The 25,411-nt window shown below is 40.2% G+C and overlaps 1 long non-coding RNA gene across 1 annotated transcript; it reads left to right on the forward strand.

The window, feature by feature from the left end:
* The first annotated feature begins 451 nt into the window (after positions 1-451).
* LOC120409869 lies at positions 452-24,027 on the forward strand. The gene is made up of 3 exons (XR_005601706.1): positions 452-554; positions 1,152-1,370; positions 23,921-24,027. It is a non-coding gene; the product is annotated as an uncharacterized LOC120409869 (long non-coding RNA).
* The last annotated feature ends 1,384 nt before the right edge of the window (positions 24,028-25,411 follow it).

Raw genomic sequence — 25,411 nt, forward strand, 5'->3', positions numbered from 1 at the left:
ATCTCAGCCCCTCTGAGTAGCTAAATGGGCTCCTGTCTGTCCCAGTAAGGGATAGTCTGGTCATACTCTTTGCTAGTCAAGGGAACTAGCTCAATTCAGACAGACCATCGTTTCTACTGTCTCTGAGTTGCTTCTGCAACACTAAATATGATGTCTTCTCAAAGCATTTGGATTTCTCTTTTGTGGTCAGTAAAGCCCCTCACACTTCAGTGCCTTTTATCAGGAGAAAATTTATAAAATTCACCTTCTCAGGTGTTTTCCAGCACAGGTTCACAGCTTTAGTAGTGTCAGAAATCATTGTAGCAAGGGAAAGAAAGTGCTTTTATTCAGCAAATCACTAAAGCCGCTGTCCGCCTGGGAACAGCATGAGCTAGTCTCTTAAATACAGTTCTAAATCCCTTGATCTGCTGGGATTTACGACCTCACCCAGAAAGAAAGAGGTGAAGCCAGGCAATGACCAGGGAGCAGAGGAAATGGCCTCAACTGCTCTGAATAAAAGCGCTGGGAAGAGAGTGGTCAAAGGAGGTGATGGCTAAAGGAACTTGCTTTCTAAGGTGAGGCGTGATGACTAAGATTTCTGTATTTATGCTGTGGAGAATGGATGTATCTAAAAATATTTCCCTGGTTGGGCAGTTAATGAAGAAATCTGGTTGGCTTTGTTTAGTTTATTTTTGGCACCCTCATGACTCAATGACAGATGTATAACACCTCTGATTCAATCTCCTCTTCCATGTGTAGCCTCTTGTGTCCATCTCCCATCAATGTAAGAGCAGCCAGGACCAGACCTGTGTTTACGCCTGTCCCCAGAGCTGTGTGATTATTTTGACAACTTATGTAATGGAATTCCAAAAGTTGTGAGTTAAGTAACCCAGCAGTGTTGGAAATACGGCTCTGAGGGATTTTTATATCAGATTATGATTTACCTTCCTGTTCCAGAATGTGGAAAGCATGCTGCTTTCCTGAGCTGCCTATCTTGAAAAGGTACTTTTGCTATCTCATGAGGACAAGCTTCCATTGTCTTACTCTGTGGCAGCTTCATTGCTCATTTATAAATAGGAACAGATGTTTCACTTTCATACCAATGAAGAACAGGTGTGGAGAATAAAATTATTTCCTCCTGATTTAGTATTGTTTTTCTTTCTTCACACTAGCTTCACTGTGAAGATAATCCACTCTACTGTTGGCCAGTCACTGAGACTGGAGTGGAAAAGCCAGTCTGTGCTCCCTCCTGTCCATGTTGCCCTGAGGACATCTGGATTTAACTCTCCTGTTCTCGTGCCCAGAAGTACAGAACAGATGAGTCTGCAGCTGTATGAAGGTGGCAGTGAGGGAACCCTAATCAGTGGGTCTGGTACGCATAGAGTGGCAAGGTACTGTCCTGTTTTAGACTTGGGCTGATAGATTTGAAGTATTTTGAGTATAGGTAGCCACAGCTGTTGGCTCTAAGTGCAGCACATTGCTTGGATGGAAACTGGGTGTTCATTTTCAGAGGGATCCCTGTACTATGCTATTGCAATTAGTTTTCCAGTTAAACAGGTTAATAGTTTACTCAGGATTCAGCAGTACCTTCTGAAATGCTAGAAATGGTTCTATCATATTACATCTAGTTGGACTTTATTCTTTCATCAGGAGTGGCTTTAATGGTTGTCGAATTGCACAGAAAGAGCATTAGAGCAATTAGAGCATTTCACATACGGAAAAATGAGCTAGTATAAAAAATAGACTGATATGAATTTATTACCACAGAAAGATTTTGAAAAGTGACCTTCAGCTAAATAATCTCGAAGTTGTAGGAACGAGGCCCCAAGTTTCAAATGCTGTTTTGTTTGGGAGATTGCCCAGCACGTGCCTGATAACTTTTGTGTTTTAGGTACATCCTTCAGGAGTTCTTTTTTCCAAAAAAAACCCCAACAGGCTAAAAGGACAGGCTCTTACTGCATCTATGTGACCTCTCCTGTAACTCATGTTCTCCTATAAACAGCAGAATTATAATGTTTCCCTGCCATCCCATTCTGAATTTAGGTGTTTAATCGTGCTAATACTTTAGGTGCACTCAGTCATTCTCGTTCCCATATGTACTTTTTATGAAGTGAACTATGGTACTTCTTTTTACCTAGCTGTTTTTAGAGCCAGACTCCAACATTTCATTACTACATAACTTGAACTGCGCCATTGCTTGTGCTTGATATCTGCAAGTTATTTTGCTGTAATGAAGAAGGAACGTATTCTATTAAAATTCTCAAAAACCTGATGTACACAGGAATCATTTACTGTAGGAACCCAGAATGTAGAGAATATTTCTCTGCCTGTTTTGAAGGGTTTTTACCCCCCTGAACAACACTGTTTTGACCTTCATCCATGGAAAAAATTGCCAGCTATCAGACAAGAACTAGAAAATACAGTGGTGTGAATTAGGTGATAGACTACTATGTAAGATTGTCACAGGGTGAAAAATTTACAGGTTTTGGGCTTCTCTTTGTAGTAAATAGGTAAGAGCAAAAAACATCAAAATGGAGGATTGTTGTTGTTCTCCAAACCTTCTTCTTCTTCTACTACTCCATATTCTGCAGTAAAAGTAATTTGGGATGATTGGACAAAAAATTTCGCAGTTCCTGGCTGTGTTACTGAATAATTGGTGGAAAAGTAAAAATAATGTACGTTTTTAGTAACCATTGGTTAAATTATCTTTAAAAGGCTGTGTAAATCTTGATAATTGGGCTTTCTCCTGCATTCTCTGCTCTTTGCTGTGTCTGGGTGATGCTAGTGACTCTGTTTCTCTGATAAGACTTAATAAACAACTATCTAGCAGCAGTGAAGGCTGAAAGTCTCTGTTTGTCTCTCGAACTAACTCCTGGCAAGGACTTTAAAAACTCCCATCAGGAGAGATTTGATTTACGCCACGGGCTGTGGCAATTTACAAGACAATATATAGGCACCCAAAGTTTAGCTGTTCAGAGCCTCAGTACTTATTCTGGTGCTATCTAAGAGAAGTGCTGCACTTCCTAGCATAGGACTGTGAGGTTCCAGTTCACACTTTGCTGACACTGTTCCTGTTGTGATCATTTTTACAAAGCAGTGAGAGCGAGCAACTTACTCAGTTGCTTTCTTATGTCATCTGAAGCAGTTTTCCTCAATTCTGTTATGCCATGGCTGCCTTTGTTCAATCTCTGAGTCCTGGCCAACAATATACCTGTACAGTACTTATTGTCAAGGTCTTAATTTTGTCATTTTTTGTGTGTTTTCCAGTAGGCAGTGTTAGTGCTTCTTGCATGAGCTTTCAGGAGGGAGCACTTGCAGAAGCGAGTTGTTTAGTGGGGATGCTTAGAAGTCTTTGACCATGCCCAGGGCTAAAGTATTGTCTTTAGTGGCAGTTTCTGACTGGTGAGCAGTACAGTGATTAAGCTCTCATTCGTTAGGGAGCAGTTAATAGGAAGAGCCTGCAGGCTTTTTATATCAGACAACACAGGAGGTAGTACAGCTTGCCCTGGCATGAAATGCTGGGTTCCAAGCTGGCAAAGCGTGCTGTTCCTCTGGATTAGCAAATCAGAAATATCATAAGTAGATTAATTTTCTACTGGGAGAGGAAGGATGTCAAATCAAGAAAGACTCATGTTCATATTGACCAGATAAGAGGACACTGAATGAAAATATAGTCTGAGCAATGAGCAGAAGGAAAGAGTGCCATGAACAAGGCAATTTACATTTCATAGAAGCAACATGTCTTGCGCTGCTTTAAAGAAATAATGAAATGACTTGACATGCCATTTTTTTCTAAAGTCATGCTAATGGTGATTAGAACCATGCTTATTTTTCGTATTCTGCAAGTTTCAGTGCAAAAAGAATGAGTTTGCCATAAGTATATTGACAGTTATTAGAAAAACATTCACAATTCAGGAGACCTGAATGCCGTAATCTCTTAACAAAAAATCAAATCCAGTGCTCCCATAAGATATTCTCCTGTTCTTACTATGCCTGGGTGCAAGACAGATATTACAAGACTTCCGTTTCCGTGACGAGAAGGTTACTGGATTAGTATTTAACCTCATCCCAATATCCTTCAATGGATAACTTTCTGTCAAAAAGAAGGGTATAAGAGCTCCCATTAACATTATAAACAGAGGAGTCAACATCCTTTGAGCCATTTGTAAAATTGGTGCAGCGATGTGACTTTTGAATTACTATGTCTTTCCGTAGTATGTATGTGGCAGCATCATGAGATGTCACACCACTACTGGCATCTTACAGCTCAGAAGATGAAAACTTGTGCTGAGACTAGATACTTTTATGCAAGGTACTTAAAAACAAGCGAGCCAATGACAGCTCCAAATTCTTAAGTAGTGTCAACTGAAGACAAGGCAAAAAAATGTTATATTGTACAATAAAACAGAGCATAGCCTTGGAGTTTGACTACATGTTAACTATTCCTGGAAACATTTCTTCATCCTGGAAGCATCTTAGATTTAAGATTGAAATCTCTGTCCCTACTCCATCTCTAATGGAAGATTTGCAAAACTTTGCATGGCCACAGAACAGATATTTAGCTCACTGCAGGACTAGCAGTTTTTTCTCAAACCCTAGTTATTTCCTTTGCTACAGTTTTGGTCTTCAGTGTAGGCTGGCTTTGGTGTCAAGGAAGAAGCTGTCATTCCTCACAATGAAAGTCACAGACTTCCTGGTTATAGGACCAAAAACTTACCATCCCTTGAGGAAAGTCCTCACCCTTAAAAGGGAGATTCCTGACAGAGCACCAGGATACCACATGGGTGCTAACAGTGGTGAGGCAGGGCTAGCGTCTAGCTGGGAAGTCAGTCCAGAGTTTGAGAGTCCTTGGCCAAGCATAGACTATGACAGAGCTTGAAAAAGGGAGTAAGGGAAAAACCCAACCTGACCCTAAAAAGGCCCCAGCAGGTAGGGATGGATGGGGATCTGAGGTGAGGCTGGTCAGGGCCTTAAAGGCCAGATAATGCACTCAGGAGCTGACATAGAGGTGAAAAAAGGGCTTTTGTGTCTTGCAAAGTATTGAAATGGCTAGTGTGTGTTATAGCATGGCATGGCAAATCAGGTGAGACTCAACATTTCTAACAGTGCTATGAGGTCTTGAACGAGGAGGACTTTCTTTGAGGAAGAATAAGAAGAGAAGCTTTGCCAAAATTATTATGATCAGCAGCAATGGCTTCAAAACAAGGAAGGTAAAAAATTGCAAATAAGAATGTGCTTAGCAAGAGATTCACTTAAGAAACTCAAAGTACCTTTAGCCAGGCAGCACCTGCCAAGATCTAAATTATAGATGAGATACACACCAAAGATAACAAAAAGCAAGGATAGTAAAAGACATGATACGCAAATTACTTAGTTAAACTGTTTGAAAAATATATGATAGTTATAGCATGGTTATTGTATATATGGAACAACATTGCAAAAGGATTCAGCTCCCTAATGACACTGTGACTTGGGAACCTAGCACTCCCACTTTAGTGATAATTTGTGGTGGGTTGGACACAGCTGCATAGGGACACTCAAGCCAGTTCTGAATAGTGTGGTGGTCAGAGTCACCTGCCTAATATGCTCTATTAGTTAACGTTGCTGTATTTGTTATTTTTATTATTATTATTATTACACATGGTGTATTAGTTAAAACAGTAATATGTTTCAAATTAACTACTTGATTATGGCATAACAATGCAGCCAGGAGAGATGTGTCAGAGTGAAAATAAGAATTCAGGATTCCCTCTTTGTAGCCTTGTGATCTTTGTAGATCTAGAAATCGCCATGAAGTGTGGTTTGGCTTTGATTCTGTAGGAAAGTACAAAGAGTTGGATACAGCAGCTGAGAAACTGACTTCCCAGCTTTGGTACCAACTCTGCTTTTCCTATCAGTGAAGCTGAAAAGTGTGTAAATTCACACCACAATTTCTGTTGGGCTGCAGAAATGTCTGGATTGGCCGAGCGCTGCTCACAGGGTATGTCTCATCAGGGAGCCTGGGAAGTTGTGAGGATGTTGAAAGCATGTGGAAGACATAACTACTGCAGAGCTTCTGTGAGTACACCACATAACTAGAGACATCTCTTCTGTGGAGAAGAACACTTTTAAATCTCTAGAGTATGTTAAGACTTCAGGGCCACAGGAAAAAAGGCTCCACAGGTACAGTAAGACCTGTTGAATTCTATGTGTGGGGGACACCTTTTGGGGAACTATACTGCACACACTGTGTTAACAACATGACCTGGAGAGGAGGGAATTGTTAGGCTCTTGCTACATGTGGGAAGAAAGGACTACATGGATCATTTCTTTTAAAGGAGCTCTCTGGGGGCTGTGATTTCTAACACCCAAATGCAGTAGCTGAGGGAAGAAGAGGAAAACAGATCCTGCATGATCCTGAGGGTCCTTATTTGACCTTTGCTGCCTGCCTAAGAGTTGAATTGTGTGCTTCGCTGACAATCTGAACAGCAGAAGATGAGTACTGAGTTTGTTTGTGTGGCTGAGAAGGGGCTGAGGAGACTCTTTGCTGGTGCAGGTCACTATCCAGAGGGGAGGAGGATCTCTGAATAGAGGTGAATGCCACAGAGGTACAGGGGATTTTTCCTTCTTGCCAACAAACCTGACTTGCTGATTATTAGAATGGCTGTGGAGTAGCACTGAATGTGCTCCTTTGGAAAAGGTGAAACAGGGGCTTCCTCAAGAGATCAAAATAACCTATTGCCCTTGTCTGTACTTTATGTTCCTCTTGAACACTACCCTCCCTCTTACACTAGACCAGCTGAGGGAAATGTTAACCCTGAATCCAAATGGGTAGCGAGAAGACCTTCTGGAGGCAGAGCTTTGAATTTGTACAGTTGTTGCCATGCTAAGGCTTATTGTTAGATTCTTTAGACACTCTTACAGCACAATAAGTACAGAGATATTTGGAGATGCAGAAGAATATTTTCTGTATGGTAGGAGGAAAGATATATACTCATAGCATCAAGTCAATTTTTCTGTACTGTCTAAACCAAGATGTATTCTAGGCTGAAAGGATGCATTGATGTTTAATTTGGTCAGAGTATATCCCATTTCTTATATATCCTTGTGTTAAAGATCATTATTATTGGTAACACAGGTTAGTCTTTCAAAATTTAAACACAGATATAAAAACTTTAACAGAAGTGCAGGAAGTTCGTCTCAGGTATAGCCTGTACTATTGTAACACTATGAAATAAAGAGGGAATGGTGAGATCAGATCAGAAATTAGAGATTTCATCTGTACTGTAATTTGCTGCTGACATCAGCTGGCAGGGAGATAATCATTAACAGGATGAATGCAATAAAGATTATACCATTTATATGCTACTTTATTACTCTTCCCCTAGTGTGACAACCTTTAACCAATTTCCACTGGTGAAGACCAATTTAGATAAAAGAGGAAGATTGCAGGAAATATTCTGAGGCAAGGGTCTATTTCTTTTTCAATCCACTTTCTTCTTACCAATCACTGATTTTGCAGTCCAAGGGCTTGCACAAGTTTCATTCACATCACTCATTTTATAGCCACTTTCTTTGTGGTCATGGCCTGGTGTAGAGGCCAGCCTTCTTATCGTCCATCATGGGTTAATCTTAAAACCTGGAATCCTGATCATAGTGGTGTGAAAGGGTCAGAAAAGGAATTACAGGTATATTTTTGCATGTGTTTCCACAGACCTCAGAGAAAAATACTCTCCTTATCTTCAAAGGGGTTATTAGCACCTCCTAGGCTTCCATATCTTTAGTAGGTATTCCAGATGGACTCATACTGAGATCTCATTGAAATAGGCAGCACTGTGACCTTGCTGGGAAAGATCCAGGCCCTTTGAACACCAAAGGGGAGCCAACAACTGATGGTGCATTGTCAAGAAGATACTTTTTTAATTGTCGAAATGCCAGGAATCCATTTTGCCAAGGGTCCTGTGTCACAAAGGACTGAGCAGAGTTCTTGTGTATCCCCAGATATTGCCAGTTGAAGACACTGGGTTTCCCAATAGTGCAGAGGCAGAAGTGGTTAATGCTGTGCCCAATACCAGTCTAGACCTGGTGGTCATGTAAGATACAAACTTCTAAGAGAGTGAGTCTGAAGGCCTACTGTTACAATAGCAAAAATGTTACAATTCTAATACTGGACTGAGTGGATTTCATCACCCTCCAAAGTGAAACTTTATATATGGAATTCCCTTGAAGATAGTAATTGCTGCTAATCTGCAGACATACAAATGAGGTGAGAATTTTTCCGAGAACTCTGAAAGGCCCAGTAAAAGAAAGATGCTTTTGTCACAGATAATGCCTCTTCCTTCAGGTTATGACAGCAAGCATGTCCTCAAGCAGCCCTCTGTGGCATACAGTGGTGGTGACATAGTGGCATATTCTGGCAGTCTATGTGGCAGTGCATACTTAGCTGTTGGATCTCTTGTGGGTGGACTACACATCCATACCCCTGGAGGCAGATTAGCAAGAAGGATTTGTAATAATTATTGTGACCACAAGTATGAAGGATGGCACTGAGTATTCCTTACTGTTCATGCACAATAGAGCTGTCACAGATATTTTTTGGTCAGTACACTTTGAATATTATGTATCTTGCTATAAGCACAAATATTCCTACATGAATATTTAAGAAACTGTTTTCCTTTGGTATTGTATGACATTTGCATAATTATCACTGAGATTTGTGGCAGATTCAAGCTGTCAAGCCTATTTACATTGCAGTGGAAAAGTATTTACTGATCCATACAAATGTTACATTTGCATCTGTGACAGAAAATGCATACCTTTTCAGTTTGTTAATGAGAAGAATTATACATCTGTTTAAAACTTTGTCAAAGGCAGAACCAGCATTTTCCGTACCCCATTAATATATGGAAATGCTTTTTTCCCCTTGGAATTTCAGTTAACTCTGAGAACATGTTGTTGAGGAAATTGAGTGGTGCCAGAATTTATATGAAGTATTAGACCCCAGGCTTCTGAGCCGTTGACTTATAATAGTCACGGTCTTATTTGGCTGGCCAGGTAACAAGTACAGCCTTAATACAGGATTTAAAACTAGAGGAACAAAATAAATGGGACATTGTCCTGTTCCTTAAGGAGCTAAATATTTGGGGCCTCAAAAACAGTGTCTGAGAGAGGAGGTGCTGAGTACCTGACCAGATTTAGTACCAGGACACTCAGCTCTCCATTGCAGTTGTTAAACCCCTGACTGATAAATGAGATGCAAACCTGTGCAGAGTAGCTCAGGTCCTGTTAGGCATATTAGCTGAGCCTCAACAGAGATCAAATGAAGCAGCATTGGTCCAAAGCTGGCTTTGAGGGACCATAATCTCAAACCTGGAGGAGCATGGTGGAGCTGTACACAAAGGGCTCTTCAGAAGTCAGAAGAAGTCCAGATGGATGTGGTACATCTGGGTTGGAGCTGGCCATGCCAGCTGTCAGCTGGTTTGGTGCAGAGAGACTCAGTCTTTGGCCTGTGCTCTTGTGCTAACTGCACAGGAGAAGAAATCAGAGGACTTGGTTCCCTGTCAGTCCAAAGAAAGAAGCAGTGGGGCACTGGCTGCAAATGAGTCGTCTTGTCCTGCTGGATGCAGAATGAAAAGAATGCACTCTGTAATTACAAAAAGAAACTGAACTACAAGAATTAGCCTGAAGAGGCTCTTGCAAGACTTTTAAAAAAATAATTTAATACATTTATTCCAATTAGACATCAAGTTTGTGTTTGTTCTGGAAAGTCCAGTGGTAGAAAATGATGGAGAGCCCAAATATACAATGTTAATACACTGTTAGTTTTCCTAGAATGCTGCTGTACTTGTTCTAATATAGACTTGCCAAAATTTGACATTTAAATACTGTGCTACAGTCATAATAAACAAACAAAGTAAATTTGGAGATACACAATGCTTTGAGTCCCCAAGTTAATGCTGTATGCATATACATGTAGCACATTTTCTTTTTTTAATAATTTAGGTTCAGACCTTTTCAGCAGAATTTTAACTCGTTGTAAGTTAGCAAATTTCTATCAAAATTTGTCATGGAGAATCCTATACAAATTTATAGAATATGTATATTTATAACTGCTCTAGAATGCTTAAAACAAAATACTTGATTACAAAGATTGCAAAAATATAAAGATCTGAAAATAGTAAGTAATGATTTTGAGCTTAGGTTCTATGATTATTTTCTCTCTGTCAATGAGTGAAATGTTTATAATCTACTACTAAAATAGACCAATTAAGTTTTACTTCAAGGAGTATGTTGCATTAATTCCACAGCATTTTTCTTATTTCCACTTAATTTAGTGAATACCGTTATTTAATCTTCCCAGCTTCTCATCTACTCATAATACTTCATAGAAACAATTCAATGAACTGACCTTGCACCTAAAAACCAAAACCAAGAAGGTTCTGTTGACTTTTCAAGATCCAAAAATTCTCTTTCCCACTTCTCTGAGTGGGTCAGAGTCCAGCAGCATATGAGCCAAAGCACAAATCCCAGGCTGTCTTCTTTTGCTGAAGTGCTCTATCACCCTACTGATTGAAAGTAATTAGTATATTTACAGTCTCTCACTTCTTACAACTTCGACTTTTTATATCAGCCCAAGTTGTGGCTAGGATATTATAGTGATGATCTCATGCAGGCGCAATATGGATGTGCCAGAATATGATATTTAGGGTATAATTCAGGCACCATTGACAAGTTACTAATTTTAAATGTCAGCAGGAATGTATCTCTGTTGCGAGATGAAGGCCACCCCTTACATATGTGTTGAACTCATTTTTCTCCACTCCCTGCCTCCTCCAAACTCAACAGAAAGTCTCTGAATCCCCTTCCCTTCAAATACAAATTGGGATGTAGACCCAGAGGCCAACATTCCTGTATTTCGTTTTTCAAACCTTGCAGAGCATAGGAGCCCTGGGGGGGCGGCGGGCTGTGCTGCTGCTCAAATGCAGCCAGCAGCTTTAAAGTGCCACCTGAGGTGGAATTCTGCTGGACCTCAGCCTGGGGAACGTGCCAAGTGGAACACACTGAACTAGTGTCACCATGGCTGTGCTGCCTTCCAGCCCTTCTGCCTGCTTCTGAGGCTCCAGGAACCGTATTGTGCAGGAAATGGCAGATCTACTGCCCTCCTTTCCCTCCTGACTGTTGGTTCTCCCTTGATTCCTCTGTACATGATGTCTGGAGAATTCTAAAGCCTGAACTGCTCTTTTTTTCTCCAGGTGAGGAGTCAAGCCCTTGGCCTGAGTAGCCTCACAGACATCTTTTTTTTACAGAAAAGTAGCTCGTGGCAGACAGAAATCTAAATGATCAAATCTACACTTCTCCCTCAGCAAAGGGGAAGAACAGGATGCAACAGAGCCACCCCAGAGGGAATGCTGCTGCCAGTGCAGTGTAGACCTGTTACAAGGCAGCATGGACTGGCACCAAGAGCCAGAGAAACCCTGAGGAGTGATTAAGATGGTTTAAAAGTACATGTGCCTTTCCCCAAGGCCAGGACTCACCGTGGTACAGTCCCAGGCTGACCACATGCTGTGTCGTTGGTTGTTTCTGTCATCCAAGAGCATTTACTCAACATGCTGATGTTTCTGTACAGCTACATCTGTGTTGGGAAAACCAGGACATCCTGCTGTGCTGCCAGTCACCTGGACATGCAACCCAGTTACTCTCAGATACATGCTAAGAACTTCTTCCGTGGTGACAAAGCTAACTTTGTTCAAACTTGCTCTCTCTCGAGGATGTCAAGTAAATTCTTCCAGAGTGCCTCTACCAAATCTCACGCTGAAGCTTGTATTACACAGCTATGGATTTGTGTGCTTCTATCCTTGCCTTATGTAGCTGTCGTGGACTGTTTGACCTGCAAGTGGCACTATGTGGCTTAAAATGCTTCCTTCTTCTATGGCTCTTTTTCATGCAGCTCAATGACTTTCAGAGGGAAGGGTAATTGGAGGGCTGACTGAATTCCCCTGACTAGGAGCTTACTTAAACAGTCTTCTTGTCGGAATGGTGTCACACTGCTTCCTATTATTCCTAATACTGCTCAAGCATAGGAAAAGATTTTGAACTGCTTTCTTTTCTCAAGCTTTTAAAACTGCTTTTTATAGTAGTCAAAGGATTTCTTTCCCTGCATGTTTTGAAAGCTTTTATTTCCTGTGTGAATTTTAGAATAGTGTTGCGTGGTTCATTTCTACATAATGCTTGTGTGTCTTCATAAATATATTTAGAGAAATAAGTACATTCAGTCAACAAAAGAAACTTAACTTGTACACATTATTTCCTTTGCAAAGCTGGTATTTAAATTCTCAGCAGGGATAAATTCTGCTAAATGTTTCCTGGGTTTTATGCCAACAAAGTGGTTCAAGCTTACTTATCAAGAACAGAAAAATAGTCTCCTCTGCTTTCTTTTGAGAGACTTCAGCCTGATTTATTTTTTGGTTGTCACCAAAAATAAATGTCACATCTTGGGTGACACCTTGCAAACCTCTACTGTGCAGATGGAGTAAGAAAGCAGAGTTTATACATACTGGGTTTTATTCTGCAGTTTCACCCATGAGTCAGCCCTCCCGAGGATGGAATGATAATCACAAAAGATGCTCTTCTCTCTGCTTCCTATCCTCCCTCTGCTTTTTGTGTAAAGGTGCTATGCTTCTGCCTTGTCAGCTGCAAGTCTGGTGCTTTTTCACAGGCTTTAAAAAGAAATCTTAAAAGAAACTATTCTACTCTATTTAGCTATAAAGGACACTGGAAGTTTCATATATAGCATATCATGCATAAAAATAATTGCTGGAACTGCAATGTACAAGTACTTATTGTTCCAAAGTAAAGTCAAGAAATGTCACAAGTAAAAAATACTACTCTGAAAAAAAAAGTCCTTGCTTTAAGAAGTAAAGAAAAACAGCTATATCAGGGGAAATGCAGAACACAGAGACGGTTTTATTTGTAAGTCAGCCTTTTAATGGTACTCATCAGTATCCCTTTAGTACCTCATAAATATGAATTAATTTATGCTCATAACTCTTCCATGAAGCATGGAAATATTCTTTTCTTCAGTTTAGAGAAGGGAAAATGGGCCAAGGAATGATCAAATGAATAGCCCAACATCATAAGGATCACCTGTAGTAGAGCAGAATACAAATGGAAATGTAGGTTTCCAGAGTCCTGGGCCACGCTTTTAACCACAGAACAATCTTTCTCTCAAAGATAATTGTTGGTATCTATCACAGGGAAAAAATATCAGCCCCACTTCCAGGAAAATAAAAATATGGTGACATAGATGAAGTGTTTAATCTGGAAGTCTCTTGAGATTCAGAAGCATTTAGGTGCTAGTAAACTCTCCAAAGACTGACTTTAGATTCAGCTATGTTCATAAGGTTGCAAGATTTTAAAAAATTAATTAAAATAGTCTATAAACAATAGGAATTACAGATGAAGAGGGGAAATCATGAGCTTAGATATTTTTTTGCTTTTCAAACGTTAATGAATATCCTATTTTTAACACCATGGATTTCCCTCTCCTGTCAGTTTCATAATCCTTAATTTCAGAGATGATGTAAAATACACTCTTCAGTCAATACACAGATGGTTTCATTCCCCTGCTAGGTCTGCCTTAACCCCGGTGTTCTGAATCCAGCAAAAGCAGCCCTGAAGTCTGGAGATTTTCAGAATTATAACTATTTCTGGTTCAATTTTCTCCAGGAATACCAGGAGTTCTCAAGTAAGAGAAGGCCTACATTGTGCTAGATAGAAAGCAGCTGATGTGAGACAAGGTCATGGATCATCCTTTTCCTCAGTGCTCTCTGTCTGCAAGTAGGCAGTTGTGACATTATGAAAGGTACAGCAAAGCGTCAGGGGTCCAGCAGAACATTCCAGAACCCCACCTCACTTAACAGATCATGACTGTATTGCATTGCAAATACTGCTAATGTGTTTTGTTTGTCTTTAATAACAAGTAACCACTTAGCAACAGGAAGCAAAGAGTTTGGAAGGAGTTAGGTGTGCATCCATCCTCATGACACTGTATTAAGTAACATATATCTCAGTATGCCTAAGGTGGGAATGACTTTAAAGTAAGAATATGTATTTGCTGGCCTGGGCCCTGAGCTCTTCTTCCACTTTTAACTTTTCCTGCCCTTTCCCACCACAATAATGTTTTCAGTTCTTGGTCTTTTGAAGTTACCTACTGACTTTTGGTTTGAGATGCTACATAGGACTTTTGGACTGGTTACTTTCATCTCGGTAGTTTAATCTTGGACATAAAGTTTTAGCTTTAAGACTTCTTCTGGACCTGGAATATAAGCACCTATGAATAAGAAGTCTCCAGGTTGATATTAGTGGGGAAATTAAGTAGAAGGCAAGGTGGGAGAGAACACATCTCTTTATGTAAAAGCAGCCAGTGATGTATTTCATTGAAGCACTGGGGGAGAATGTTATACCAGAAGAGTTGCACTGTCACTGTAACAAAATGCTTCCTGCTAGGCATTGCAGGAGATGTGGTGGCTGTCCCACACTGAGTGCTTCAGGAATTTGCCTGATTGACCAGTCACAGGGGTCACAAGTAATCTCTGCAGCTACATCCAACTGCACTGCTCTGCTGATCTCTCTGCTCTGCCATTTCAACTGAAACAAGTTTCAATAGCAAAATGTTCCTTGCTCTAAACTCTTCTCCCAGGCATGTGTATGGTGTCACGTTGCATAACACACTGTCCAACAGCGCAAGCATAAATACATTTGCCTTGTGTTACCAGGAGTGATGGCAGCCTACAGGCATTTCTCATGTGTGTCTGTGTGTGGCGAGAGAGACTCACAGATCGGGAAGTCCGTTCGAAAAAAGCTGTTTGTTCTTTCACAATGGCGCAGTACAAAGCCACTCAATGGCTGCTTCTTTTGCTTGTTTCTGCACCTACCTCTGCAAAATGCTGTTACCTGACAGTCTAGGAGGTAGAAAGGAGACTTTTAAAGTATTTTATTCCTCTGAAACCTGACAAGTCAGACTCCTACTTGAAGATGAAGTTGTGCTCAGCACTCAAGTGGAAACTCTTTTGGAAGCAAGAGGCTCTTTTGGACGCAAGAGGTCATGTGGCTGATTTCTTGCAGCACCAACTGCTCAAATCTTAAAATAATTAAGAAGCAGTAGATTTAATCCTACTGTGGTTTGTTTTTTTTTTTTTTCTCTGACCATCTGTGAACAGAAGTGTTTCTTTCCTCAGTGCTGAAACGGGAAGATTTACCAGCAGTAGAGACTACAAGGGAAATGGCAAGGATTTGGGGCCTGCTGAGATGCTCATCACTTCAGGAGAAGGAGAGGTAGCTGAAGAAACATGAACAGTACCTGTTCGCTCTCTCTCCCTCTTTCAAAAAAAAAGAAAAAAAGCACCCTGTTTTGCCTCTTCTCTGAAGGGGAATAAGGAAAGACACACGATGTTCTGCATCTGTGGGGAAGCTGGGAAGATAAGAAAAGACATCTTGTCTCAGCGAAGAATGATCACAGGCACATTGAACTGTCAGGTCTAACATTTCAGGGTGTGAGCAGCCTGGAAGAATAAACCCTCAAGGAATCCTAAGGACATTTAAAAATGCAGGCACAAGGTGGAAATAAAGAATAAAAGCTAGGTGAATAATAAGAGGAAATTATATCGAATAATAGGGGGAAATTATATCAAATAATATGGAGCTTAGCAATAAACTAAATAATGGAAAGAGGTAATTACTGAAAGACATGCAAATAAGCAAGAAAGAAGAGATTCATGATAAGCCTTGAAAGAAGATTAGAAACAGAAAGTCAGTGTCTCCCACAAATATTTTTGGAAGCTTTTTTTCTTAATTCAGTTCCGTATGCTAAGACCTGATCCCATCTTTAGAGTTGATGGGTTATGCCTTTTTATCAAGCATGTTTTCTCAGCTGTGCTAACAAGATTTTGAGCAGGAATGCAGTGCTGTGTTTAAGATGGAAAATAGAAAATCCTGCTTTAAAAGACTTTTAAGCTTCCTGAAACTCCTGCTTTTTGAAAAGCCATTTGTTCCCAGATACAATCTATTGAAGAATAAACTATGGCCAACTGCTTGCTGTTCATGGCTGTTTTTATAGTCAGGAGTGGTGTATGGGCCTATTTGCTGAGAAGAGTTCACTGTTGCTCAGGCTCTTTTTGGACAAAAATAGGATTTCTTACAGTTTGTGCATTAGAACTTCTATGCCAAAAGCATAAATAAAAGCCAGGTAGTAATAAACTCTATATGTTTTAAAGGAGTAATCTTAGACTCTCCATTAAAGCAGCTCTGAGAACCCATTATGGCAAAGCAGATTTCTCCAAATTGGTACCTCTCTCATCACAGGTAATATTCTTTAATAAGGTCTTCAGCAAGTTATTCACAGTGCATTTGCAGTAGAGAATTTGCCGTTCACATCCACTGCTGTTCAGAGAACTTTCAGGGCACGAGGTGTACAGGGATGATAAGCAACATTAGCTGTCACCAGAAAACTGACTATAAGAAACCCATGACTTCAGCTTTATCGTGGATATAGATGTGGGTATTTTTGCAAGTGATAGGATGGATATTGCATCACTGCTCTGAGCTCTGTTCCCAGTTAGCAGGTGTTGAAGCTGACAGTGTGTGCCTTGCTCACTCCCATGCTCAGGGAGCAGGAGCTCTGCCAGCTGCAGTATCCTGCCAGCTCCCCAGATCACAGCCTGCAGGGACTGGAGGGATGGCACAACACAGGAACTCATTTACAAATGCCTGAATTTCAGCTGCTGGGCTGAGGAATCAAGAACTTCTCTCCTCAAGATATTTCAGGGTCTTTTCTGAACTGGGGACTCAGACAACCTTTACAAATACAAGGGAAGCATTTTAAATGCAGCATACTAAAGTGAGCTGCAACTAGGGCTGACATCAGATTTCCAGGAAGTCAAGTTGGTACCTTCTAACTTAGAATATTTTATGATTCTAAAATATATGTTTACTGTGTGCACTAATGCTGCTAATTTTGCATGTGCTGATGTATTTTTCTCTGATTTTTCCCTTCTTATTATGAGCTCACAGCCATTTCTCCTCCACATTGCAAGTGGCAACTTCAACGAACACAGAGGATTCTGTCTGTGCTACTCAGCAAGCAAAGGCATCTGTCATAGAATCATGAAGTATTATAGAATATCCTGAGATAGAAGAGTCATCGAGTCAGCTCCTGGCCCTGCACAGGACAACCCCAAAAATCACACCTTGTATGACAGCATTTCTAAAAGCTTCTTGAACTCTGTCAGACCCAGTGGTGTGACTACTTCCCTGGGGAATCTGTTCCAGTGCCCAGTCCCCCTCTGGGTGAATCCCTTTTTCCTAATATCCAATTTAAACCTCCCCTGACACAGCTTCAGGCCATTCCCTTGGGTCCTGTCACTGGTCACCAGGCAAAAGAGATCAGTGCCTGTCCCTTCAGTACCTCCCAGAATATTCTCCATAATTTTACCAGTCACTGAAATGAGACTGACAGGCCTGTAGTTTCGAGGGCCATCCACCTTGGCCTTCTTGAAAATTGGGAAAATGTCTGCCAGGTTCCAGTCTGCTAGGACCTGTCCAGATTCCTAAGACTCTTCAAAAATCATTGAGAGAGGTCTTGTGATGACATCAGCCTGCTCTTTGCATACCCTTGGATGAATCTGATCAGGCCTCATAGACTTACAGAGATCCAACCGGAGTGGCAAATCCCACACAAGTTTGGGATTAACTAGGAGTTTATAATTCTCACATTGTATTTCTTTCTGTATCATTGCTAAATTGAGTGGGATGTATTTCAGAAGAGGATAGCTCTCGCAGTTGCAGCCTGCAATCTGACTCCATGAAAAGCTTTGGTATCAAACCTGATCTCAGTGAACTATGAGCAACCTGAGTACCTGTTACCCAGTAACTTTGGCTCTCAAAGTGCAGGGTGGGATTATTGGCTGGTTGGATGTAAGCATATGAGTTTTCAAAGAAGCAGATGGAATTGTGATGTAAAGAAAAAAAAACAGTTTGGAAAGTCAGCTATTTTGCAGTGTTTAGGGTTAAATCCTCCCATCCTTGCTTCTGCTGATTAACATTAATTAGCTACCCTAATATGCCTCCAGGAGTATTTAGGTAATAGGAGAAAATAAAGATGTCACAATTCCTTCTCTACATTGTCTTGCACCAGGAGTGCTCGTTCAAATGTGATAGCAAGTTATAAAATCTAGTGTCCTTGCTGACGCTGGGAACCTCGAGACAAATGTGGCTCCAGACTGACCTATGGTCAGGGCATGGCACACTGTGCGGACTTCCCATCAGGGGTGAGATTCACTGGCATGGAAGTCTTCAAGTTTTGATAGGACTTTCTTAGAAGTAAAATAAGCTGCTTCCTTTCAAGATAAAGACAAGGACATGTTGTGGCATCATCACTGGTGCCAAGTGATAGTAACCATCAAGCTTTTCCATTGTGATTAACTAGTCGAGTTTAGGTTTAAGGCATATGTAGAGCACAGCACAATCCAGAAGGCCAAGCAATATGTGTAGCACAGTGTGGCTCAGCACAGCATGTGCCTGTGCCTGCTCTGGATAACCAGCACATGGATCACAAGCTTCTCAATGTAAAATAGTCTAGTTAGAATAACTACCTCTGTTCTATAGTCTTAAGTGGATGTGAGATGTCCCAGGAGGAAAACACCTAGCATTCTGGACAAAATTTGTAAATGGTTTCGTTTTCATGGCTGACTTTTCCTTGGGGAAATTTCTGAGTAATAGCAGCTTTTCCAGTGCTTTCTGTGTGGAAGTGCTTGTATCATGGTAATTAAAAGGGCTGTAATTGCATGGGGAGGAGCATTTCCACATCATTTACACTAGTTGTGTGTTGGTGAGAAATCACAATGAGGCACAGGACTCAGGCAGCTGTGTTGGTAATTCCCAAAGGAAACTACATGAGATCCATCTTCTCTGCATTGCTTAACCCTAGCAGAGCAGAAACTGCTTTCAGGGATGAGAGGGCTGTTTTCCCTGTTTGCTTCAGTGATCTTAATCAGTATGGACACTGCCAAGGAACAACACTCAGTTGGTGCCAAATCTGGGCTGTGAGAAACAGGCCCGCTTGGAAAGCTCCACAGCCTGCCACTTCCAGGCTTGCAGATGCCTGGGATGAACGGTCTGGTCTGGCAATACCTCCTTTTTCCCTCTTTTGGTAGTGTGTGCTGAGCTCTTCACAGCCTGAAGGGGCCCTTGCAGCAGCTGCTGCCAGGAGGGCAATGCTTTTCCTATGCTGCTGGAGTTCCTTGAGCCGCAGAGGATCTCCCTTTGTAGCCAAAGCCATAGGCGACCAAACTAGACCTCCTGAATTTAAAAATTAAAATTTAAAAATTAGTATTGTCTAAGAGAGGCTCCTTCTTCAAGTTCTGACGATTTCAGCCAAGAGCATGAAACAAAAAATGCTATGGATGTCTTTTTTGTCTCTTTCCCTCTGCTGTGCAAGCCCACATTGTAAGGATAAAGTCTGGGCTGTGCTGAAGCAGGTGGTAAAATTCTTATTGATTTCAAGAGAGCCTGGGTTTTACTTCAGAAATAAACTGCAGAGATATACAATAAATTAATGCAGCATCCCAGATGCAAACTCATACATTTTACTGTTTAAATTGTGCTACTCTGAGTGTATAGTGGTGCTATGGGAGTGTAAATTATTCCAGTGTTTCCTACATGTTATTGAAAATCAGATGCCAGACTTAACCTGCCTAAACTCCCAAACTAGCAACACATACTTTCAACTATAAATTGTGTGCAAAAATGTGCAAGCTGACTGAAAGTAGCTTCAGTCAAATACATGCCCAGGGGCTCAGTAATGGATACTATGTTATGCATGCCAGTTCATTGCTGTCTGTGCTTTCCTCATGCATACATCCTCGACTTACATTTTTACCTAATGGTAGGCCCATTCCTTTCTTCCTAAAATACTGAGAAGGGAACTAAAATGAAAAATGAAAATCATTGTCTAATTTTATACAAGCAGAAAGTTCTTTGGCATAGATTTGCAGTGAAACAGGCATTATTGACAGCTTTGTCAAGCTTCCCATATGGACAGCTTATGCTGACTTCCAGGCAGTTACAAATAATTGAAGTTAAAGATCTCTGTAGCTTGTCTGACAAGGCTGAAACAAGAAACATGTTTGACTTTGGGAAGTTTATCATTTGTGGTGCTGCTGGTTTGCTTCTCCAAGGAACTAGCAGGTTGTCTTGCATCACCAAACAGCAGAGACTAATTTGTGACTGCCAGAAATGGTCACAAAGTGACTTTCATAAAAGATCACACAATGCAGCCTGAAGAAAGCTAAGTAATGTCAGGAAAAATGGAGCAAACCCTTATGTTCAGTATGTGTTGAGCAAGAATCCGTTTCACCTGTCTTTGCTGTCCTACAATCTCATTTTCAAAATGCAATAAAAACAGTTGTAAGGAAAGAAAGTCTTGCCAGCCTGACAGCTAGACATCTTTTTTTATGGTGAAGATCGCTGTGGCAGTAAAAATCTATTTATTAAAGTCTCTGAATATGTGTAATTATAGGGTACTGTTTGATGAATAAAGATGAAGTTGGCATGAAATAAATGGTATTTTAGACACTTGCAGTAGTTGTTAGATACCTTGAAAGCATCCTAGCTCACATTGGTAATGTATTAACAAAATGGGCTTTCCTTGATGACAAAAATTGACAAAATTACTGATGATCAAATCCAACAAGCAGAACCACCACAGTGATTATTCCTAAATTTTTGTGTGTATGACAAGATTTGCATTGTATATTTTATATGTTTGCACTCCTAAGAAAGTCAGTAGGGGCAGGACCAAGAATCTACCGATAACTGATGTGCATTGTAATTATGTTGGGTCTGGTTTGTGTCTAGTGATAAGATTCATGTGTTTATATAATTTAGACACCTGAAAAGAAAAATGGGAGTTTGGAACCTCAAGAACCGAGGGAGTTTCTCTTTCTGCTGATTCATGGAAAATAATAGGGCTGAAGGTTAAGAGGTTATCTAGTCCATCCTCCTAAATCAGGGTAAGCCCAGTGCCTTTTGTGCAGCCTCTGAGGAACTGGGAGCAGAGGAAGAGCATTTACATATTCTGAGGCTACTCTCATGCCCATTCTTCAGTGCTCTTTTTTAGATTGCTGCAGTAGTCTTTCCTACACCGGTGCTCCTGACCTTTACTTCTTCCTCCATAAGGTTTATTAAGGGAGAAAGAAAACTCCAGAAGCACCTACTGTTCTTGAAAAAAAAGAACTCACAGTTGACCTTTTCAGTGAAAATGAACGCAGAATCTTAGGTTTTTGCATCTTCAGTCAATAGGTTTGCCCACATGTCAGAATGGTGCATTTATGGAATGTGACAACTTGTTCCCCTTGTTAGAGACCTTTAGGATCAGCTGTTTTTCTACAAGAAATAGGAACTTTTTATCTCCATTGACATATAAGCACTCAGTGAAGCTCAGGCACATACCTCACGAGAAAATTTTAATGGGAGTCCATACTAGAAAAGTCCACCTCCCACTTATACCAGTATGGTGCATTTGCTGACTGTTGGGAATGTTCTGTCTGAAAGAAAATCTCTGAAGTATCTATGGTTGATGCTTAACTTCAGGAAGATGTAGTGCAGTGTGTAGGTCAGGTATGGAAAAATGTGCTGGGATATTCTCCTGCATTTTTGTCTGGCTAGAGACACGTTACCTTTTGTTTGTTCTGATAGAAACACTGAAAATCGTAAAACTGAGAAAAACATTTTCTCATTTGCCAGGCTTCTGTTTCCCTTCTCAAACTATTACAATTTTGTTGACTCAATTGAGCTGATGTAATTAAGAAGTTGAAATTACCTTTGAGTTATGATAATGCTCAGTTCTTTGCTTCATCTTACAAAAGATGTTGGAGTTTAATGCATGTCTTGCAGATGTGTGGTACCTTCAGTAGCAATTGCTTCAACTAGCTCTATGTAGGATTTATTTTGAACAGGAAATTCTAGGAGATTCTATAGAATCTAAGACTAGGTGTAGTAAATACTAGTAATATTTCTTTTTATGCCTACAGTCAAGATCTCTCCTTCTCCTTGCAAATCTTGTCCTGGAGCATTTCTTCCAGTAAATTTTGATCATGACTTACTGAAAACAGTGCAAATTTTTTTTATTGACACAGAAAAGATGTGGTACAATTGTCTTTAAACTACTCTTGTTTTGTGTCTCCTCATTGTTGTGCTTAGCATTCTCAGCATTACCTCCTGAGTTTACATAGAGTTCTCTCTTGGCAATTATAGTGTTGGCTTCCCCTAGGATTCCCAGGGCTGAATTTATCCCATAATCTCAGAGTGCTCTCAGTGCATGTGATTTCTTTCTGTAGTCACTTTGATTGTCCTAAAAATCTCATTCAAATATTTAAAAACCTACTTGTCAGACCCTTAAAAGAAAAGCAGTGATTGTAGATCTTCAGAGTTCATCCACTGGTTGCTGCCAGAGTTCAACACCCAAACATCCTGATTAGCTGTACCAGATTGATGTTTGTATATGGAACTAGTGAACATTTACAGCACCAGCACATAAAATGTCACACTGCATCTTTTCCTCTTCCTCACAAGTACAAATAGTTTAGAATATCTTAAAAGTCATTAAAGATGCAGAGAACTAACCAAGCTAGTTTTAATTTAAAAAATAATGGTCATTTTTAAAAAGCTCCCTTTGGAAATCTATTAGATCAAATCCTCCAGTCTCACACTTCTGCATCCCAACATTTCATCTTAGTGTCATCACTTTCCACACAAATAGCAACGACGAAGTGTATAATCCTTAATGGTTATGAGGAATTTCTCCCTTTCTGAGTCTGAATTTTACTTGCGAGGAGCTGGAATTAAATTCTCATCCACCAAGTGTTCTGTCTTTCAAAATAACTAAGTTTTCATTTACCCACAGATTAATTCCATGAGTGTACCATCCTCAGTCCAGATAAGGCTTTAATGTCAAAGAATTAAATCATTAATCTCTCTTACAAAGTCATTGTGCATTTCTAGAACTCTTTGGGGTTTTCTTAATTTCTATCAATTTATGTCTGCATTTTACATTTAATGTGTCCTCTTTTTTTCTCTTCCCTAAAACTTTGTACATCTTTGTCTACTGATTGTAATTTCTTTCTTGTCTTTTCTTCACTTTTTGCTTCTTTGAGGAAATCAATTCTCAAATTTTTAATTAATTATCCTAGTGCTGTCTTTATCTTGGGCATGACCTTTGAGATTTTACAGTTTTGGCTGATTTAATTGGCCAAGTGACACCTTCCTCCTGTTTACTGAATTCCTCTCCTGACTGTAGAACCCCATTTGTTACATCTGGGTGACAGAGTTCTCTCAGCTGCAATAGTTGAAATCATTTCAGAAGAGGTTTTTCTTTCTTATCACTCTCTTCTTTCTTTCAAAATAAATTGTATTAATTAGTTTTTAAATCATAAGTTTGAGGATCTCTGTGTAGTCTCATTCTTATCTCTCAGTCCTTTACACTGAGGCTGTCCTCAATTAGGTTGTGATGGCTATTTATATCACTCTGGAATGTTCATCTCCAATTATAAATCTGTACAAAAGGCCAAGTCTGAATTTACACGGAGCATACTTCACCAGTTCTCATAATACAACTGACAGAAGTGTGATCAAAGAAACTAAGAGAGAGGTGTGAAAACAATTTAAGGTTCTGTTGAAGTCATTTAAGTTACTGAGGCTCCATTAAAGTGATGAAATCAGGATTTGATGCCAGAATGGGGATTTTACATTAGATTTGGTACCCTGTCAGGCTGTGAATTTCTTTTCTATTATACAGAATAGAAATAAAAACAGATCTCTTAACATCATTGCAACTAGTTTACAAAAAGATTTTTGTTCATCTATACAGATACAAATTTTAATGTTTGTCTTGGGAATGTTTTTTTTCTAGTTACCTAAGCTGGAAAAAAACCCCACCTGTCTCTTTTCTCCCTGGTGAGTATCCATTAACTTCAAGTGAATTTCATATGGTCAGTGTTTGTCATAAAACATTTCTTTTTAATTGTAAATCTTGTTTATGTATAGAGTACAAGGGAATGGCATGCTATATTTAATATAATAAGCCTCTGGGTAGAAAGTAGATGCAATCAATAGATTGAACACAAGTGAAATCAAGGTAAAGATACATCAATGGAGGGCACTAACTTGATCCTTAGGTTTAATGCTTTTTTTTGCATGAAGGATTCATATGGAGTAGTCATTATTCAGATTCTATAAATAACACATTTACATATTTATAACTCCCAAAAATGTCTCTACAAACAATATTTTCTCTCCTCCATAAGCAACCTGAAGGTTGTCCATAGGTGTGTGAGAGACTGAAAAGTTAATGGTTAATGGCTCAAGCTATTGGCCTTTTGCAAAAGGCGTGGTTGCTTTGCTGACGATGAGCGCGGAAACAGCCCAGATGCAGAGGGCTGAGCACCGGAGGAGGACCACAACAAACCTTTGTTTAGTAGGAAACTGGGGTTTGAGACAGGTAAGGGGAGAGGGCTGATAAGAAGCAGATCCTGTGAGGTATCTCACAGTGCTTTTTATCGTGCCGATGTCCTCCCCCACACAACTGACTCAGTGTAAACTTCCTCCCATCCCCGGGTAGGTATTGGGACATTCATATTATTCATCCCTTCTGATGGGGCATAACTGGCTCAACTGCACTGATGTGAGAGGTCACTTTCATATCTTAGAAGGGCTCATAAACCATCAAAGACCCCCAAAGTGCCCCCAAACTCATTTCTGGGGCCTTCCACCAAAGGACTGGGCATGATCCACAGTGTTGTAACAGATCCACACTGTTGTAACAGACAGTGTAAAACTCTCCACTCAGGGGGAGGTACCTGGGCATTCCACCTAAACCTAAATGTATATTAACCCATTGGACTTCATGTTTTGTGGGCTTTCCCCACCTCTGACAGAACAAGACTGTGACCATCACTTTTACCAACAGCTAAATTGCAACAATCTAGTCTTGTGGCTGAATCCATGGGTGGGGATATTTTTCTACTCTTAGCATTTCTTTTTCTTTCTTTCTTTCTCTCTGTCTTATTCTAACTTCTTCTCCAAATATATTGTAAGCCAGACTAAAAAATTCCAGTCAATGCCTCAGTAAGTGCCTTGTGTCTGGGTAAGTTCAAGTTGGATAAGTTTACATTTGCTAAGTTAAAGTTTATGAAGTACCTTACTTTGTCTGGATGTTGTTTTAAAATTTGCCAAGTACCTTATTCTACCTTAGTGTTCTAAAGTTTGCAAGTAAAAGTTTGTCATTGAAGCTCCTGAGAATATTGTTGTTTCTCCCACACACCACCCAGAGTGAATCAAACAACAATCCCCTAAGGCCACTGAGCAGACCAGGGCACAACAAGGTGTTCAAACCCTGTCATTC

This window comes from Corvus cornix, chromosome 4 (assembly GCF_000738735.6).
Source record: "Corvus cornix cornix isolate S_Up_H32 chromosome 4, ASM73873v5, whole genome shotgun sequence".
Classification (NCBI taxonomy): Eukaryota; Metazoa; Chordata; class Aves; order Passeriformes; family Corvidae; genus Corvus; species Corvus cornix.